Source organism: Amblyomma mixtum, chromosome 9 (assembly GCF_055824585.1).
Source record: "Amblyomma mixtum isolate Tamu chromosome 9, ASM5582458v1, whole genome shotgun sequence".
In the NCBI taxonomy this organism is placed as follows: domain Eukaryota; kingdom Metazoa; phylum Arthropoda; class Arachnida; order Ixodida; family Ixodidae; genus Amblyomma; species Amblyomma mixtum.
In genome coordinates, this window is record NC_143020.1 from 3,624,222 (window position 1) to 3,630,119 (window position 5,898).

The window sequence follows — 5,898 nt, forward strand, 5'->3', positions numbered from 1 at the left end:
ACTTCAGCGGCAGTGGTGGTGCAGATGATGAGTACAATTTAGTAGGTTAAGCTGCTGATAGCTCTTATTATAGGAACCAAATTGGTTCTACCTTGCTTGTCAAATGCAAACATTCATTGGTAAAATTGGGTTAAGTTGGGCGGTGCAATTGGATGTAATGGGTAAGACCAATTGGGCCCACCAATTGGAAACCCAAATGGTCCAATTGGAACACCATTCCAATCGGAACCAGTTGGAAACTCAACTAGTCCAATTGGACCCATTTGGAAATCCAATTGGTTCCAATGGTTTTTTCTGACAGGGAAATTTAAGTACCACAATACAAGCAAACGCGCTACAGTACATGTATACAGTTACCAATAATCAATCCAACAATATTACTCAAGCAGGAGACATTTTGAACAGTGCTGCTCTTTCTAGGTGCTTTGGCGGGACCAAAGGTTGCTGCTCGCTCCGCTGTCTGCACACAACAAACTCCCTGATGACGTCGTCTAAACTTAGGAGCGCTGTTATTTCTTTGTCTGTATGCAAAATCAAAAGGGCCGATAACCTCTCTCGAGTTGTTCGGTTGCGCAAATCTGTTTTTATTCTGCTCAGAGCACTAAAAGCGCGTCCCCCAGAAGCGACAGACGCTGGTATGGAAAACAGAAGCTGAACATACCTCTCCACCTGATTCCTCAACTCACGCATGTTTTGCGATTCCCTTTGTAGGATCTCCAAAATGCCCAGAGTTGTAGTGGAATCAGCACCGTTTAGAACAGTTGGTAATAGCGTAAGCTGCGCCGAGAGTCTGCGCAAGTCAAAATGAACTGCTTGCACTCCCAAAGCTGCCTCTAGTTCTGCTGCATACCGACTACATCCAGTGGCGTTGGTTAAGATGTCTTCTAGTTTTACGAGCTGCTCCATGCCCGGCTGCTCAAAACGCATGTTTTGTTTCACTGGGATTCAGTCGGCAGCAGCGCAATACTCCTTGCGCAGCGCGGCCTTAATGTCCAACTGGCTGGACAGGTCTATCACTCGTCTCATACCTCGCAGGAGGTTTTGTAGGCCTTGACATACGAGGTTCCTTCAAGCCTAGGCGCGCTGCTGCTGTGCTCGTGTGCTGCCACAGCTTCTCAAACGCAGTTTCAGGGCACAACTGGGAGATCGCCTCGCAGAGAGTCTCTGCTGCCTTTTTTGCACCTGCGGCGCAATATGTTGAGCTCTGGAGAGCCCTTGCTAGTTCTTCACAAGGCCCAAAAAAGGCTACGCAAATGTGGATACATAACAAGGTTTTAAAATTCTCCAAAAGCCGATCATAACCTCTAAATATAGCCTTGCTGCTTTCGGTCACTGAACCTGGTGCTTGCAAGGGTCCTTGAGTGTCTCTTAGACTCTGGCGTAATTCTCAACGAAACTTTGCATCGACTTGATTCTAGTTAACTGTTCATCGCGTTGGGAAAAGCGGCAGTAGTTATTTGACCTTGATCTACTCTCCAGAGCTGACTCGCGTCCTGTAGGAAGTACTATATGTTAGCGCTTAGTAAACTTTTGCGTTTCTTGGAGTCGAGGACTGCGCTGGAAACTTCCTTAACAGTGCTAAGAGCGTCTCCAATTATGTTGCAACTCATGCTAGCCTCTTGCAGTACCAGATCGAAACAGTGATTACTAATGACCATGGCTCACAGTCACTAAGTCTTTTTTCCACAGCCGAAAAACGACCGGACGTATTCGCCGCCCCATCAAAGCAGTGGCCACGTACACAGTGAAAGTCTAGGCCGAGGCGCAAAATCATGTCCTTGACGGCCCAGTACAGGTTCTCATATCTACTGTCAGGCGCATTACCCAGCCAACCAAGTAATGTGCAGGGGATATCCATATAATATAATTTATAAAATATCAGATGTCCATATAATATTCTCACAAGTTCATATTATGGCCAGAGAATATCCATATGAGCTTCATTTTGATGACAGTGGACGTTTATATAATGCCCCTATTTTGGAAACATACGATCGCTCTCAGATATTTAAAGGGCGCTGAATAGATGCAGAAATTTGGGCGACTTGGTAATACATGTTGAACTTAGTAAAGCGCAATTAAAAGACAGGGACAAGAAGAAGAAGCACACAGGATGACACCGTTGATGTCAAGCGTTTGTCCTGTGTGCTTCTTCTTCTTGCCCCTGTCTTTCAATTGCGCTTTACTAAGTTCAACAGCTGAATAGATATTCATCCAATATCTTTGTGGGTTGTGGAGGGAGGTGCCGTAAGTTCTACGCTGAATGTAATAATGCTGTGTAAATATAAGAAAGCACTGGGCAAGACCACCATTATTCTTATGTATCTTTATTACCTAGTCAGGTACCCCACCACTGTGACAAAGCCAAGGAGCAGGCACACTCCACGCAAAACGAGGAATGGCAGACAACTACTCTGGAGAGGTCCCCACTTGATTTCGATTGGCCTGCGAATATAACAGAGCACAAAACATATCATTAAATAGTAGTCATGTAACTAAAAAATGCACTTAGTGGAGAAAAACGTGCATGCTAAAGCAGTTTCTGCTTGGACAAAAATTAGCTCCAACTAGGAATCAAAACCTTCAATGACGTGCTATTTGTACTAAATCATAGAACTTTTCGGAAAGTGACTGCATATAGGCGCCATTTATCGCATGCTGTGCGATGTCAGTGCACTTTAAAGAACACCAGGTGGTCGAAATTTCCCGAGCCCTCCACTATGTCGTGTCGCATAGCCCGAGTTGCTTTGGGACGTTAAACCCCATAAAACAAACTTCGATTCAAAACAGTTCTTATCATTCCAGCGGAGAAAGAACACAAATGGCGAACGTTTTCTAGGTAAGGAAACTGCTAAAAAATTGGAAACAAAATTTTTAAAATCCGGATTTATGAAATTGTCACCCTAGGCATCTGCAAATCATTTTGAAGACAGATGTGATGTAATTCCGCATGGGCTCTAACCAATCAGTGGTTAGGGCGCTCGACTACTGAGCCAGGCAATCCAAGGTTTGATCCCGGCTGTGGAGGCTACACGGCATGCAAGGTGCCTGTGTATCAATGTCAGTGCATGATAAAAAGAACTCAGAGTGGTCGAGATTATCCACAGCCCTCCACTACAGCGTCCCGCAAGTCGCTTTTTGACGTTAAACCCCATGAACCAAATCAAACCGAATTCTGAGAAAAAAATGACATCAGTTATAGGGCCAAAATCTGTCGCCAAAACATTGGAGGTCACAGTACCAAGCTAAGGATTTTGTGAAATATATTTGCTATTTCAGTTGAATACAAAGCATCATATCTGCTACATTAGCCTCAAATGAAACAATCTAAGCTACGCAGACTACACTCCAAGCTTTGTGAATTTGCAGTGCACCTGATTGTGTACTAGGGGACTAAAAATGTTCGGCTACATGAGGCAGCAAACCAAAAAAACTATTAGTGTGCACACAAATGCCCACAAAAATCAGAAGTATCTTTCTCCATAAAAGTGGATATCACGAGGTATGTAATATAATCTTTGGGTATGCCAGGTATATGCAGACAAGCACACTTTTCGTCATCACTGTACACATAAAAACAGTCCCAAGCTCACAAAACGTAAGCGTACGTAAACAAGAAGCTTATCACAAGCAAAAAATTATGAGCTCCAGAATTTTGATATTTGGATTGTTTCATATAGTCAAACATTAGAAAGCTGATTTTGTTTACAGTTGCAATTGGGCACCGAAGTAATACAGGACGCAGCGGCCCAGTGTTCGCAACTGCTGTCTTTTTAAGTTGTATCGTACTAAAGATCGACATTATTCCAGAACCCTCCATTGACATTCGCTCATCCAAACGATGCTGCGAGTGCCGTTGCGACGGTTAGTTCCGGGATCATCGCGCAAAAATTGATGTCGACTAAGTATATTTTGCTTGCAAAATCTGCCGGTGATGGCGGCACCAGTCTTTCTTTTCTTGGTCTTCTCTGGATTAAAAGAGCTCCGTTTTCGGTGAGAGTGCATGGTCTCTTTTTGAATTGGAGCGTGGTACACAAAGTTCTATTTGCCCTCTGCGACCCGTCAAGGCTCGGTGCCACCAAAATTACCTTCAGAGTGTAGACCAACTATTGTACAGTCGCCCTGATTTTTAATAATATAGCGCGAGCGTCGACCGAACTGCTAATCACCGCCTTATAAAGGCGATAAGCGTGCAACAAGGCGAGAGTTCGCGCAGGCGCACGAAGGCAGAGCGTCGTCTGCTACGTTGTTCCGAGCACGAGGACACACGCCCTGCCATAATATCAGTTCGCAAGACCCCGCCAAGTCGTTGAGCGCATGCGCATGATTAATATGTGATACTGCATGAGACATGATTTCTTTCTCTCTCTCTTTTTTTGCCTATGACGGGAGGCCAGCCTGGCGATGCAAAGTTATGATAAGAAAAAATAAAAGGAAAGAAATATAGCAGCACATTAAAACCATTGCCTGGATCGCGATAGACGGGGTTCCAACCAGCTCTTTAATCAGCCTTGCAGTGTCTCGACGGTATAAAAAGGCATCGGTTGGAAGCCCGTTTATCGCAATCCAGGCAAATCGTCAGGCTGGCCTGCCGTAATAGGCAAAAAAAGAGAGAGAGAGAGAAAGGAATCACGTCTCATGCAGTCTCACATATTAATCTTGTGCATGCGCTCTACGCTTTGGCGGGATCTTGCGAACTGATATTGTGGCAGGGCGTGTGTCCTCGTGCTCGGAAGAGCGTAGCAGACGACGCTCTGCCGACGTGCGCGTGCGCGAACTCTCGCCTTGTTGCCATGCTCCTGAGTCAACTGAGGTATGGTGACTATAACTGAGGTCTACTTCAATTCCCAAGCAAACAAAACCTTCTTGTGCTTCTTAAAGGAGCAGAGACACCAAATTTTTGCTTGGGTGCTTTCTTCTTTCAAATGACGCGTTAGACGGTAGTGTACATGATCAGCCCGTGGCAGCCACCTACGACCGCGAAATTGTAACTACTTGATGCTGTTTCTGTTTCGTTTTCATCAGCTGAACGATAGTGTGATAGTTGGTGTGTAGGTCACGTGAGATATGAAAAAAAATAAACAGCAATATAACTACTGATAAGTCGTTTATTGTCATTCCAGCTCTTGATGCAGGTTAGTGAATTAGAACTACGTATCAAAACAGTATTTTGTGTTTCCTTTTCTCTCTCATGTGACCTACTACGCGTCACAGCCATCGGCCGGTTGATGAAACCGGAACCAAAAAAAAAGCATAGAGAAGAAAATAAAGTATAAATCTTTAGTGCTTGTAGCTGAATACCACGTGGTAAAATATGCATTTTAATGGATAACACATCATTTGAAAGAAGAAAATATTCACTTAAAGTTAGTGTCTATGGTTCTTTAAGAGGATTGTTTGTAGATCTTTACTTCCGTCTCATCAGGGATCGTCTACAGGCTTTTGGTAGCAAAAACGTCATTTGGCATCTCACGCACAGTGGTAACTCTTATGAAATTGAAGCTGGCGCTATTAGGAAGACCACAGAAAGAGGACGACACAGCAAACAAGAAAGCTGTTCTTTGTAGTCGTTCTTCTTTCGAGATAACAAAGCGTTCTTTTTTGTTGCGTCGTCCTCTATCTGTGGTCTTCCTAATAGCGCTAGATTCAATTCAAAGAAAAAGTGACCAAACAGCCTAGCACCAAGTTCTACTAAAACTCCGATGAGCTAGAGCAAAATGATAGCTTCCGGTTGTTTATGTTGTGCTTGCCCATCTACAAAATGGCTCAGCTCTAAACTTTTCTGAACTGAAAGCTGACTATTCCTTCTGCTTATGCCGTTGCCGATGTGTATCGGCTGATACCGCCTGAAACGAATTCCGCACGCGTTTCCTAGAAACTTCTATGAGATTATAATAT